At 40.8% G+C, this 15,844-nt stretch overlaps 1 long non-coding RNA gene across 1 annotated transcript in view; it reads left to right on the plus strand.

Annotated features, from left to right (window-relative positions):
- The window catches only part of LOC134736300 (uncharacterized), a 30,015-nt gene extending 14,743 nt beyond the window's left edge, over positions 1-15,272 (plus strand). Inside the window, exon 3 of the long non-coding RNA XR_010120227.1 lies at positions 15,095-15,272. This is a non-coding gene — a long non-coding RNA (uncharacterized lncRNA). The remainder of the gene's footprint in view (positions 1-15,094) is intronic.
- The last annotated feature ends 572 nt before the right edge of the window (positions 15,273-15,844 follow it).

Below are 15,844 nucleotides of genomic sequence, written 5' to 3' on the forward strand. Positions count from 1 at the left end.
AGTATACATGTATTTTGTTTCATGTCACCAAGTTTGTGCTAATTTGTTATAACGGCCATAGGATACTAATGCATACTTAACAAGAACTGTTACTCCAGGGAAAACATGTGACTGCAGACACAGTGGAGAGCCTAACACACAACTGTTAACCCTGTTCTGGGGAACTGAAGCTTTGGTTTTAAGGGATTTCTGAAACCAGTACAATGACTGTCACTTTTCCCCATGTTCATCCGGGGAATAAAAGCCTAGACATCTGGCAGCAAGAGGTCTTTCCTTCCCCAGAGACCCTCTCTTCTATTACTTAAAGGGAAAATGTTACTGCTCATCACTGAAGTCACATTATTCTTTCTCTTTCTACCCTGTTTCCAATACATTTCATCCAACCTGCCTTTCTGAACTTTAAAGAGAACAGAGTCTTGTCTCAGGGGACTTAGGTGCCACCCCAAGTTAACATTCCAGCCATATCTCAGGCCCTCTCCCAGGACTCCTCCCTGAGAACGTCTGAACTTAAATTCTCCCCAGGTCCCAGCATCATTCACTTTCTCATTTCCCTCTTCTGCCTTTAGTTCAGATTCTTGTCAATTTAGTCTTTTCCCTACACATGGTTTCTAATGAGGTGGTACAGCCAAGTGACAAAAGTTCAGATGGTCTGGTTATAAATCTGGGTTTTTGCAATCTACTAACTGTGTGACATTGAACAAGGTATTTAACCTCTCGGGGCCTCAGCGTCCTTAAAAAAACAAACAAGTAGGATTATAAATGATACCTATCAACAGAGTTATTATGAAGATTAAATGAATCAGAATTTGCTGATGACTTACAATAGTGCTTGGCATAGAGTAAGCACTATTTGTTAATAATAAATGCAAATCCGAAGCTTATCACTTACTCCACTTTCTGTCATAGGTATTGATGTCCATCAAGGTTAGGCTCACAAACATCTCAGCATTTTCAAGGCTTACATTTTCTGTGCATATATGAGATATATATTTGCTGAAATCATCAAACTTCAAGGGAAATCAGAAGAAATACTTCTTAGTGATTGTCCCTGTGGCTAACTTGGACATTACACTGGTCAGTGCTTCTAGCCTAGGCTAGTCCAATGGCAAATTAGAAATTGACCTAGTATGTGTTTTGAACCCTTATCTTCAGTGCAGTCTCTCCACAAAGCCCTATATTTTTACTCCTAAGTGTTCATTTTTCCCTCCATCCTGTGAGACGTACTTCCAGGAAAGCCTCTGATATTAGTCATTAACAAAAAAATAAGAGCTTAAAGAAAAGGTGCTATTTACCTAAGACAAACCATTTTTTAGCAGAGATTCTGTTTGGTTTTGTTTTTCTGGTCCCTCCCACGACCCCCTCCCTGCCTTCAATAAATCCAGGATCTAGATTGTGGCTCTAAGACTTAGCTGCTATTTGATCCTAGGAGCCTTAGTTTTCCTATCCAGAAGGCACTCCTGAAGATGACACTCCTGTCCTGGGACTTATGGGAGAGTCATTCCCAGCTCTGTCTCAGGAAAAGAATGAGCTGTAGTTCAGGAGGCCCTCACTGCATCACATCGCCCTGGGGTCACAGCAGTGACTGCTTCAGGGAGGGCCTAGGAACGCTCCTTACAGCCAGGGGCAGTTTCTAGATCTCTAAAATGAAAATATTTAGAGCCAGAAAGACATGCATCCACATCTCTGAAATTCTAAAATTTCCCACATGCCACTTTCTAATTCCTGAGAAGTAGATATATACTCTGCTTATTAGTAACTACGGTTTTGTCCTCACTTCCTATATAAAATTATTTATCTGATGAGATGAATGGGCCCTTGGTGAGCCTTTGCCTAAGGCCTGAAGCAGTGTTTGGAGGAACATGAAATATGGACTGTCTGCATCATAGTTAGCCGGAGTGTTTTAGCAATGCTTTTGAGTTATCAGTGTACAGATATTCCACATAGTTTGTCATGTTTATTCCCAAGAATTTTATATTTTAATGCTATTGAAAATAGTATTATTTTAAAATTTAAATCCCTAATTGTTTACTTTTAACATACAGAAACACAATTGATTTTTGTATATCAGTTATACATCCTGCAGTGTTGCGAAACTCGCTGGTTTCAGTAACTTGGTAATGGATTTTATTTGGTTTTCTACATAGATGATCATATCTGTGAATAGACAGTTTTACTTATTTCTTTTCAATCTAAAGGCCTTTTATTATTCTCCTTCACTCCCTCTTTTTCCCCACTCCCAATTAAAAAATGATTGCAGTGGCTAGAATTTCCAGTACAATGTTGAATAGAAGTGGTAAGAACTGACATCTCTGTCTTATTCTCCATCTTAAGGGAAAGCATTCAGTCTTTCATCATTACATAGGATGTTAGCAGTAGATATCTTAAAGATGCCCTTCAACAGGTTGAGGACATTCTCTTGTATCCCTAGTTTGCTGAGATTATTTTTTAAAGAATGGTTGTTCAATTTTCAAAAACAAAACAAAAAAAGAAAGATACTTATACTTGCTGTCTCTACCTCAAGGGGCCCTTATAATAAACTCAATAGAGGTGTACGTGCATGCATATATTTCCAATATTTACAAATATTTAAAATGAATTCTATAGAATGCACTAAAAAAAATCGTGATGTGTCTCCCTCAAATAGTTCCAGACTACATTAAAATTACCTAAATGAACAACACCCTATATATTTACAAACATAGAAGAGAACTCCAAATACTGCTTCTTGCAGTACCCTGTCCCAACCATGCTACCTTCTTCTTCACACTAGTCCTCAATTCAGACACTATGGGGATTCATTTACTAATCCATGCATACATTTATTTATTCAAGATAATTTATTAATCCCCTACCAAATGCCAGGTACTGTCCTTTGGTATGTTTCACAGGTATGTAGAGGAAATATAGTCATAAACAAAAAATGATAAATATCTTCACCTTGTAGTTGGAGGGGGACACAAAAATAAATAAATGAATAATCTTATAAACATATACATAAATATATAAATAAAAATAGATGGGTAAAATAGTAGATCAGATAGTTGCTAGGGCGGAATAGAAAACTGCGAAAGGAGATAAAGACTGTTAGATGGTGGAGGGAGGTTGCAATTTGAAATTATGGGGGAGGCTGAAATTTAAGAAGGAGCCTGAGGGTGTTCCAGGAAACAATAATGTGCATATCTGGGAAATGAGCCTTACAGGCAGAGCGAACAGCCAAATGGGAAGGCCGTGAGGCAAGAATGTCCATGAGTATTTAGGGAACAGAAAGGGCATCAGTGTGTGAGGGAGAGAGGGATCAGAGTGGAGAGGAGAAGGAAATGATGTCAGCAAGGAAACGGAGAGCATGGGTTGCTAGGGGTTTGGAGGCATTTAGAGGACTTTGGCTTTTGCTTTGAGCAAGCCATTAGAGAGGTTTGAGTGATACAATCTGATTTAGGTTTTAACAGGATCTCTCTGGATGCAATGTTAATTAAAAATTGTAGAAAATTAAAACAAAAAAATTAGGGAGACCAATTCCTTTAAAGAAGTGATTTACTCAAAGATTTGCTTTCTACTCAGTAAAGAAATAGATCAGTGATGGGCAAAAAAATGGCCCACAGATCTTTTTGTATGACCCGTGAGCTAAGAATGATTCTTACATTTTGAAAGGGTTCTTGAAGAAAAAGAAAAAGGAGGAGGAAGGGGAACTACAGAAACTGTTTACGGCCTACAAAACATAAAATATTTGAAGTCTGGAAAATATTTGCTAAATCTTCAAGTAAAGGATGTAACTGGAAGTAGGTTCTCAATAAAATTGGAAACAGAAACACATGAGAAAATAGTTGCTGAAAACATTGTGAAGTGATAGGTGTTAAGAAACGTCTGTGGTTTCATTCCCAACCTTCACAATGTCATCATTTCCACTGAGATATTGAAAAATATGGTCGGTTTGTAAAAGAATAAACAAAAAGGCACTGTGTCACCTAGACAATGTCGTACATAAAATTGTATAGTAATAACAAAAATAATCACACAAAGCATTTTTTAGAACTTAAAGTTTTACAAAGCATTTTCATGTTAATCACCTCATTTCACCTTCAAATCAACTCCTTGGGATAGGTATAATTTCCTTATTAGAAATTACTGTATCCTAAATCCTTAGTGATTGATTGCTCAAAAAAAGTTGACGTCATAAATGCTACATCTGTTAACAGAGGTTGGTTTTCTCCTATGAGAACTTCAGATACGAAAATCAACAGGGACTTGTAGTAAAAAAGGATAGACCATGAAGACATATTAACCTTGTGTTCCTCCTGAAAACATACTTAAATAAAAGTATAAAGATACCAAAATTAGTAGACCAATAAAAGTCAAGAGATTGTGGAAGTCATCAACCACAGAAAGGTTTTGTTACATGTCTGGAAAACAAAAAGTGAACTGGAGGGGTAATTAATAAAACAATCAAGAAGAGTATCTTAAGAAGCAACTGCACAAAGCCAGTCTGTTTTTGCTGAGGCTTGGGTATAGTCAAAGGCAGAAGTGTGTGAACAAAGTGAACCTGAAAGAGCCAATCCTGGACCCTGACTGGTTAACTGGACTCCAAGCAGCCATTGGCTGACTAGAGGTCACACAGGTACTTTGAATTCCCTCAAAATCCACACCATTTCAACTTTGGAACTTTCAGAGATCACCTGAACCAACCAATTACAGCTCACCTGCCTAAGCTGATCAGGGCTCAGCTGTATGAACCAGGCAGGGCTTGTCTGTATCAGCTAATTAGAGCTCAGTTGCATCAAACTATTGGAACTCAGCTGTGTTGACCGATCTGAATTAAGCAAGTTTCTAACCTTTCATTTGTGTAAATGGACCTGAATGGGAACCTAGACAGAAAATTTCTGCTGTAAAACTCAAGCCTTCCCTGTAGGGTGAACCGTGTAGCCTAATATAAAACCTATCAAGAGAATTGCATGCGGCTATAGAAGCAAAGCCAAAAGATTGCACTCTCATGCCTGTAATCCCAGCACTTCGGGAGGCTGAAGTAGGTGGATCATGAAGTCAGGAGTTCGAGACCAGCCTGGCCAACATAGCGAAATCCCGTCTCTACTAAAAATACAAAAAATTAGTTGGACATGGTGGCAGGTGCCTGTAATCCCAGCTACTCAGGAGACTGATACAGGAGAATGGCTTGAACCTGGGAGGTGGAGGTTGCAGTGAGCCGAGATCATGCCATTGCACTCCAGCCTGGCTGGGTGACAGAGCGAGATTCTGTCTCAAAAAAAAATAAATAAATAAAAAGATTCTACTCAGCATTGTCTACAGTCACAACCCCTAGGCCCTAGGAAGGGGGGTGAGAATAGAAAGGGAAAACGAAAGAAAAAAACAATAATAATACTATTATTATAGGGCAAGAAAGAAGAAAAAGAAGAAATACTACCTGCACGGAACTAATTACAAAAGTTAGAAGTGCCAGTGTCTCCAGGTGAGAAGAAACCAGTCAAATAATATTGGAACCATGAAAAATCTGAAAGTAGTGACACTACCAAAGGATTGCACTAGCTCTCCATCAATGGATGGAAATTTGGTTAGGTTAGATTCCTAACCAAAATGGAAACTTAGAAGTGACAGGTAAAGAATTCACACAATCACAAGGTCTCACAATAGGCCGTCTGTAAGCTGAGATGCAAGGAAGCCAGTCTGAGTTCCAAAGCTGAAGAACTTGGAGTCCAGTGTTTGCAGGCAGGAAGCATCCAGCACGGGAGAAAGATGTAGGCTGGGAGGTTAAACCAGTCTAGTCTTTTTATCTTTTTCTGCCTGCTTGATATTCTGTCAGTGCTGGCAGCTGATTAAATGGTGCCTACCCAGATTAAGGGTGGATCTGTCCTTCCCAGCCCACTGACTCAAATGTTAAACACCCTGACAGACACACCCAGAATCAATACTTTGCATCCTTCAATCCAATCAAGTTGACACTCAGTATTAACCATCACAGGCTCCTATAACAAAGTGACATAGACTGGTAGCTTCAACAACAGACATTTATTTTCTACACTTCTGGAGAGCCTGGGAAGTCCAAGATGAAAGCAGATACTGTTTCTCATGATGAACCTTTTCCCGGCTTAAAGGCGGTCACCTTCTTGCTATGTCATCACGTGGCAGTGACAAGAAGCTCAGGTGGTTCTTGCTCTTCTTATAGAGGCATGAATCCCTTCATGGGGGTTCCATCCTCATGACTGCATCTAAAACTAGACCCCTCCCAAAGGCCCAGCCTCCTAATAACAGCACATTGGGGGTTAGGGTACCAAAATATGAATTTTTGAGGGAATGCAAAATTTCAGTCTGTACCTCTCTCATCTATCTATCCATCCATCCATCCATCCATTTATCCATAGAACAATAACAACAATGGCTTCCAAGTTACTTCCTTATATTATTTCATGTTATCCTTTTAGAAATTTTCTCACGTAGGTCAAACTGCAAGGCAGCCACGAGGCTGTGGGAGGGGCGCCTGCCATTGCCCAGGCTTGCTTAGGTAAACAAAGTAGCCAGGAAGCTCTAACTGGGTGGAGCCCACCACAGCTCAAGGAGGCCTGCCTGCCTCTGTAGGCTCCACCTCTGGGGGCAGGGCACAGACAAACTAAAAGACAGCAGTAACCTCTGCAGACTTAAACATCCCTGTCTGACTGCTTTGAAGAGAGTAGTGGTTCTCCCAGCACACAGCTGCAGATCTGAGAATGGGCAGACTGCTTCCTCAAGTGGGTCCCTGACCCCCAAGCAGCCTAACTGGGAGGCATCCCCCAGTAGGGGTAGACTGACACCTCACACGGCCGGGTACTCTTCTGAGACAAAACTTCCAGAGGAACTATCAGGCAGCAGCATTTGCGGTTCACGAAAATCCGCTGTTCTACAGCCACTGCTGCTGATACCCAGGCAAACAGGGTCTGGAGTGGACCTCTAGCAAACCCCAACAGACCTGCAGTTGAGGGTCCTGTCTGTTAGAAGGAAAACTAACAAACAGAAAGGACATCCACACCAAAAACCCATCTGTACATCACCATCATCAAAGACCAAAAGTATATAAAACCACAAAGATGGGGAAAAAACAGAGCAGAAAAACTGGAAACTCTAAAATGCAGAGCACCTCTCCTCCTCTAAAGAAACACAGTTCCTCACCAGCAACGGAACAAAGCTGGATGGAGAATGACTTTGATGAGTTCAGAGAATAAGGCTTCAGACGATCAAACTACTCCAAGCTACAGGAGGAAATTAAAACCAATGGCAAAGAAGTGAAAAATTTTGAAAAAAAATTAGACAAATGTATAACTAGAATAACCAATACAGAGGAGTGCTTAAAGGAACTGATGGAGCTGAAAGCCAAGGCTCGAGAACTACATGAAGAATGCAGAAGCCTCAGGAGCCGATGCGATCAACTGGAAGAAAGGGTATCAGTGATGGAAGATGAAATGAATGAAATGAAGCAAGAAGGGAAGTTTAGAGAAAAAAGAATAAAAAGAAACAAACAAAGTCTCCAAGAAATATGGGACTATGTGAAAAGACCAAATCTACGTCTGATTGGTGTACCTGAAAGTGACAGGGAGAATGGAATCAAGTTGGAAAACACTCTGCAGGATATTATCCAGGAGAGCTTCCCCAATCTAGCAAGGCAGGCCAACATTCAGATTCAGGAAATACAGAGAACGTCACAAAGATACTCCTCGAGAAGAGCAACTCCAAGACACATAATTGTCAGATTCACCAAAGTTGAAATGAAGGAAAAAATGTTAAGGGCATCCAGAGAGAAAGGTCGGGTTACCCACAAACGGAAGCCCATCAGACTAACAGCGGATCTGTCGGCAGAAACTCTACAAGCCAGAAGAGAGTGGGGGCCAATATTGAACATTCTTAAGAAAAGAATTTTCAACCCAGAATTTCATATCCAGCCAAACTAAGCTTCATAAGTGAAGGAGAAATAAAATACTTTACAGACAAGCAAATGCTGAGAGATTTTGTTACCACCAGGGCTGCCCTAAAAGAGCTCCTGAAGGAAGCACTAAACATGGAAAGGAACAACTGGTACCAGCCACTGCAAAAACATGTCAAATTGTAAAGACCATCAAGGCTAGGAAGAAACTGCATCAACTAATGAGCAAAATAACCAGCTAACATCATAATGACAGGATCAAATTTACACATAACAATATTAACTTTAAATGTAAATGGGCTAAATGCTCCAATTAAAAGACACAGACTGGCAAATTGGATAAAGAGTTAAGACCCATCAGTGTGCTGTATTCAGGAAACCCATCTCACATGCAGAGACACACATAGGCTCAAAATAAAGGGATGGAGGAAGATCTACCAAGCAAATGGAAAACAAAAAAGGGCAGGGGTTGCAATCCTAGTCTCTGATAAAACAGACTTTAAACCAACAAAGAACAAAAGAGACAAAGAAGGTCATTACATAATGGTAAAGGGATCAATTCAACAAGAAGAGGTAACTATCCTAAATATATATGCACCCAATACAGGAGCACCCAGATTCATAAAGCAAGTCCTTAGTGACCTACAAAGAGACTTAGACTCCCACACAATAATAATGGGAGGCTTTAACACCCACTGTCAACATTAGACAGATCAACGAGACAGAAAGTTAACAAGGATACCCAGGAATTGAATTCAATTCTGCACCAAGTGGACCTAATAGACATCTACAGAACTCTCTACCCCAAATCAACAGAATATACATTTTTTTGAGCACCACACCACACCTATTCCAAAATTGACCATATAGTTGGAAGTAAAGCACTCCTCAGCAAATGTAACAGAACAGAAATTACAACAAACTGTCTCTCAGACCACAGTGCAATCAAACTAGAACTCAGGATTAAGAAACTTACTCAAAACCGCTCAACTACATGGAAACTGAACAACCTGCTCCTGAATGACTACTGGGTACATAACGAAATGAAGGCAGAAATAAAGATGTTCTTTGAAACCAACGAGAACAAAGATACAACATACCAGCATCTCTGGGACACATTCAAAGCAGTGTGTAGAGGGAAATTTATAGCACTAAATGCCCACAGAGAAAGCAGGAAAGATCCAAAATTGACACCCTAACATCACAATTAAAAGAACTAGAGAAGCAAGAGCAAGCACATTCAAAAGCTAGCAGAAGGCAAGAAATAACTAAAATCAGAGCAGAACTGAAGGAAATAGAGACACAAAAAACCCTTCAAAAAATTAATGAATCCAGGAGCTGGTTTTTGAAAAAATCAACAAAATTGATAGACTGCTAGCAAGACTAATAAAGAAGAAAAGAGAGAAGAATCAAACAGACAAAATAAAAAATGATAAAGGGGATATCACCACTGATCCCACAGAAATACAAACTACTATCAAAGAATACTACAAACACCTCTACACAAATAAACAAGAAAATCTAGAAGAAATGGATAAATTCCTCAACACATACACCCTCCCAAGACTAAACCAGGAAGAAATTGAATCTCTGAATAGAACAATAACAGGCTCTGAAATTGTGGCAATAATCAATAGCTTACCAACCAAAAAAAGTCCAGGACCAGATGGATTCACAGCCAAATTCTACCAGAGGTACAAGGAGGAGCTGGTACCATTCCCTCTGAAACTATTCCAATGAATAGAAAAAGAGGGAATCCTCCCTAACTCATTTTATGAGGCTAGCATCATCCTGATACCAAAGCCTGGCAGAGACACAACCAAAAAAGAGAATTTTAGACCAATATCCTTGATGAACATTGATGCAAAAATCCTCAATAAAATACTGGCAAACCGAATCCAGCAGCACATCAAAAAGCTTATACACCATGATCAAGTGGGCTTCATCCCTGGGATGCAAGGCTGGTTCAACATACACAAATCAATATATGTAATCCAGCATATAAACAGAACCAAAGACAAAAACCACATGATTATCTCAATAGATGCAGAAAAGGCCTTTGACAAAATTCAACAACACTTCATGCTAAAAACTCTCAATAAATTAGGTATTGATGGGACGTATCTCAAAATAATAAGAGCTATCTATGACAAACCCACAGCCAATATCATACTGAATGGAAAAAAACTGGAAGCATTCCCTTTGAAAACTGGCACAAGACAGGGATGCCCTCTCTCACCACTCCTATTCAACATAGTGTTGGAAGCTCTGGCCAGGGCAATCAGGCAGGAGAAGGAAATAAAGGGTATTCAATTAGGAAAAGAGGAAGTCAAATTGTCCCTGATTGCAGATGACATGATTGTATATCTAGAAAACCCCATTGTCTCAGCCCAAAATCTCCTTAAGCTGATATGCAACTTCAGCAAAGTCTCAGGATACAAAATCAATGTACAAAAATCACAAGCATTCTTGTACACCAATCACAGACAAACAGAGAGCCAAATCATGAGTGAACTCCCATTCATAATTGCTTCAAAGAGAATAAAATACCTAGGAATCCAACTTACAAGGGACGTGAAGGACCTCTTCAAGGAGAACTACAAATCACTGCTCAATGAAATAAAAGAGGATACAAACAAATGGAAGAACATCCCATGCTCATGGGTTGGAAGAATCATATCGTGAAAATGGCCATACTGCCCAAGGAAATTTATAGATTCAATGCCATTCCCATCAAGCTACCAAAGACTTTTCTTCACAGAATTGGAAAAAACTACTTTAAAGTTCATATGGAACCAAAAAAGAGCCCGCATTGCCAAGTCAATCCTAAGCCAAAGGAACAAAGCTGGAGGCATCATGCTACCTGACTTCAAACTATACTACAAGGCTACAGTAACCAAAACAGCATGGTACTGGTACCAAAACAGAGATATAGATCAATGAAACAGAACAGAGCCCTCAGAAATAATGCCACATATCTGCAACTATCTGATCTTTGACAAACTTGACAAAAACAAGCAATGGGAAAGGATTCCCTATTTAATAAATGGTGCTGGGAAAACTGGCTAGCCATATGTAGAAAGCTGAAACTGGATCCCTTCCTTACTTACACCTTATACAAAAATTAATTCAAGATGGATTAAAGCCTTACATGTTAGACCTAAAACCATAAAAACCCTAGAAGAAAACCTAGGCCAATACCATTCAGGACATAGGCATGGGCAAGGACTTCATGTCTAAAACACCAAAAGCAATGGCAACAAAAGCCAAAATTGACAAATGGGATCTAATTAAACTAAAGAGCTTCTGCACAGCAAAAGAAACTACCATCAGAGTGAACAGGCAACCTACAGAATGGGAGAAAATTTTTGCAACCTACTCATCTGACAAAGGGCTAATATCCAGATTCTACAATGAACTCAAACAAATCTACAAGAAAAAAACAAACAACTCCATCAAAAAGTGGGCGAAGGATATGAACAGACACTTCTCAAAAGAAGACATTTATGCAGCCAAAAAACACATGAAAAAATGCTCATCATCACTGGCCATCAGAGAAATGAAAATCAAAACCACAATGAGATACCATCTCACACCAGTTAGAATGGCCATCATTAATAAGTCAGGAAACAACAGGTGCTGGAGAGGATGTGGAGAAATAGGAACACTTTTACACTGTTGGTGGGACTGTAAACTAGTTCAACCATTGTGGAAGTCAGTGTGGCGATTCCTCAGGGATCTAGAACTAGAAATACCATTTGACCCAGCCATCCCATTACTGGGTATATACCCAAAGGATTATAAATCATGCTGCTATAAAGACACATGCACATGTATGTTTATTATGGCACTATTCACAATAGTAAAGACTTGGAACCAACCCAAATGTCCAACAACGATAGACTGGATTAAGAAGATGTGGCACATATACACCATGGAATACTATGCAGCCATAAAAAAATGATGAGTTCATGTCCTTTGTAGGGACATGGATGAAACTGGAAATCATCATTCTCAGCAAACTACCGCAAATACAAAAAACGAAACACCGCATGTTCTCACTCATAGTTGGCAATTGAACAATGAGAACACATGGACACAGGAAGGGGAACATCACACTCTGGGGACTGTTGTGGGGTGGAGGGAGGGGGGAGGCATAGCTTTAGGAGATATATCTAATGCTAAGTGATGAGTTAATGGGTGCAGCACACCAACATGGCACATGGATACATATGTAACAAACCTGCACATTGTGCACATGTACCCTAAAACTTAAAGTATAATAATAATAAAAGAAAAAAAAGAAGTTTTCTCAGGTAAACATTCCATAGCTTAAGAACTGACTTTATTGAGACTCTTGAAGATTGACTCTACTGTTTGTACAACTAACAAATGTTGGTGCAAGGAATTCACCCCACATTTTCTCTGTCCTCCTCCCCTCCCTGTCTCCCTCCCTCCCTCCCTCATACTGACTCCATTCCAGCCACATTGCCTCACTAGCTGCTCCCTGAGGACCTGAGAGGCGTCCTTCCCCTGAGCCTCTGCAGTGACTATTCCTATTATCTGGGATGCTCTTTGCTCAGATATCTGGCTCAGTTGCCTCTGAGGCTCACATTTCACTTTCCCAGTGAGGCTTGTCTTGTCCACAGTTTAAATGGAAACCCCTGCTTCTCTCTATCCACAATCTCAATCCTCCACGTACTTCTTTATTCTCCATAGCATTTGTTACTGGCTAACCTACCAGATAATCTCCATGTTTGTTGCTTCTTTTCTCCACTTCAACTAGAATGCAGAGTCCACAAAGTCAGGAATTTTTCCTTTCTTGTAATTGACACTACTACCTACAATAGTCCACAGCACATCCCAGATGCTCAACAGATACATTAAATTGACAGAGTGAATCAACTGCTTTCCAAATAGAATCTGGATTTTCCACCATCATCTCACACTATGAAAAGTAGAACTTAAATTTTTGCCAAAATCACTCATGTTTGTTTACTCAAGCCAGATGATGACGATAGGCCTGGGCTTGTTGCTGTCACCCATTTAACTTCCCTCTTCTCTGATCTCCTCACTATCCCTGCTGTCAGGCCCTTTAGACCAGGAACTCATTGCTTCATCTTTCCTTGACTCACTGCAGTGTCACTAAGTTTCCTTGCCTCTGCCCTGGCATCATTTACTTCTTCTTTCTCACACAGTCACAGGGAGGTTTCTACAATCTACATATAATCTTGTCATATCTTTGCTTACAATCCCTTCATGACTTCTCATGCTTTCAGAAAAATGAACAGGTGCCCCACTGTGGTGTTTAAGTTTGTTTTCTATCCACCCTTGTGGAACCCTGCAGGTGTACCTCCCACCTTTGGTTTTACTCTTCAAACACACCTGACTACCAGTCTAGTGTCCCACTGACTGGTCATCTACATTCTTTCTCTAGCCTTTTAATGCTATTGCTTTGACCCAGAAGTAGGCCTTATCCACTCAACTGTCCCCTTCTCCTCCTTGAAGGTGCAGTTCATCCTTCATTTACCCCAGCAGCAGTTAATGTTCTTCTTACCTGCTCCCATTATCTCAGCACCTACCTATCCAGTTAATTGTTTGGTCTGGTCATCTGTCTCCCCGAATACATTGTAAATTTTCTGGGGCAAGAGATGTCTTTCAACTCTGTATCTTCAGGGCCTAGCACAGAATTTATTGTAAAGTCATCACTAGCAAATGTTGAATATGCTAGAAGCTGAGGGAAATGCTTGTACTTTTCTTCTTTCCCCATCTTGAGATGATTCTCCTGGGTTGTGAAACACCTTATAAAAGATTGTATTTTTGGCATTTCAGTCTAGTGGAGACCTAGCAGAATGCTAAGGTCAGCCAGATCTGGGTGTAACTGTAACTCTTGTGATTTGATATCTTGGTGATTTAGACTAGAGCCAGAGCAGTTTTTAAAAAGAATTTTTCTGATCGTTTTAAGCAGCATGATAAATTCTAAGTAAACATGAATTTTCAATAATTACAGAGTAGGCATGAGTGCTTCCTTTCTTGATGCCTCTACATGCAAGAAGCTGGATGCTAAGCCCAACCTCTCTGAGTGAAGCGGGAATCTGTAAGGATGACATACCTAAGTCTAAAACAAAAAGACACACACAAAAGACATTTAAACAATTTTTTAAAATGAAAATGAGAAAGTGCAGGTTCCTAACACACATCAGGAAATATATTGTTTCCAATGAGGTAGGAGAGAAGAACAGACAGAAAAGGCAAGGACGGGCCACCTGGTCTCGCCCTGGTCTGAACCTCATGTTTCACTATGTTGTCATCCCTGATGCTCAAACCTCACACAGAGGCTTCAGGACTCAGCCTGTGAAGTCAGAAAGGGTGGCTGCTTCCACATCTTATTCCCTGGCATACAGAAAGTTTTGCCTAAAGTCTGCCTCAACACATCATTCCTCATACACGTAAATTCTTCCTCCACAGCTGAGTCAAAGAGCAAAGACACATGAGCAGAGGCACATTAGCAAGAACAAGCTTTTAATACACACAATTGAGAAAGATAAGGGCTCATTGTGAAAAACGGGCAAGTGGAAAAGTAGCACCTGTAAATAGCAGGGGGTATCCTGCCAGTTCAAAGATTAGAGAACTGGCTGGGCACTTGGGACAACCAGGTTAACAGTCAAGCCAGAGAAAGCACAGCTGACACATGCTGGTTTCCTCTACCTTCCACAGGGGAGTGTCTCAAATACACTGTGGTTCTGACTGGGTTTATCAGTCTCCTCATGCCCTCCAACACACAAATACACACACACAGACACAAACACACACACACACACACACCCCCATTGAGGTCTGGGGCCTCTGGCTCATGAAGGGAGAGAGCAGCTTAAGTTTAATTTAAGTTTAATTTACTTTAAGTTTAATTTAATTTAATTTTCTCCAGGGGCAAAGTTTATTCATGGAGATTGCATTTGGAAGTGAACTTCCTTCTTATTTGTCCCCCATCACACCACAGGTGGGCCTCAGGTGCTCTTTGTGAATGGGGAACTATGAGTGTGACCACTCACAGCATTTGTGCTGTTGTCCCCCATGACACCATCTAATCATTGTCCAGGTGGCCTTGGGAGCTTGGCTGCTGTGCCGGCACATGAAGGCCTCTCATTATAGCTATGGTGGAATTCACTGTAGATGCACTATTTGTGTTTTGTCCAGGTGGACCGACCATGGACTGATAGAAAAAGGAACCACGAGGGCCTCCAACAATGGGAATGTGGTTGCCTCTTCCTGGTGCAACACCTGGGTTCTGCAGCGGTGCATGCCAGATATTTGGCATGAAGGTGGAACAAGCAAGGAAGGTGCTGGTGTTTGTAGCCACAACCAATGTGGTGTGAGCAGGTGAGCCCCAGGCTACCTGACCAAATGGGGGAACAGGCTGGTGCTGGCTGTTCCCCTCCATCCTGGTATAGTTTTCGGTGTTCTTGATGTGGAACTGCAGAGACGTGTTTTCACCCCAATGTTTTCACCATGTCTAGGGGCTCCAGGTCTCATTATCCCCCATGGGCCTAGAGTAGAATTGTCAACTGATGCAGTTACTGTCTCCAGTGCCAGGCATTCTGGTGGTATCTCTAAATGTAGATGACTTGGCTGTGCCAATGAGGAAAGCACTTGGGTTTTTAATCATACCTGGCTGCACATTGATAGGCAAGCCAAATGCAAAATACGGTAATGTCACGCCGGTGAGATCTGCTGCCATTGTGCTGCCACTGTGTGGCTGGCTGCAAGAACATCTTAGGCCTATAACTGGTGCTGGGGTTGCTGGGTTTCCCAGAATAAAAGAACGGTCTGACTTATCCTGTCCATGAGAAGCCCCAAATATGGGCTGGGAGGTGGATCATGGATTTACAGCATGGTGGGAAGTTGGGATCGGTCCCATGACTGACTGTGCAGGTAAATTGGTGAAGA

Source organism: Symphalangus syndactylus, chromosome 3 (assembly GCF_028878055.3).
Source record: "Symphalangus syndactylus isolate Jambi chromosome 3, NHGRI_mSymSyn1-v2.1_pri, whole genome shotgun sequence".
NCBI classification, from domain to species: domain Eukaryota; kingdom Metazoa; phylum Chordata; class Mammalia; order Primates; family Hylobatidae; genus Symphalangus; species Symphalangus syndactylus.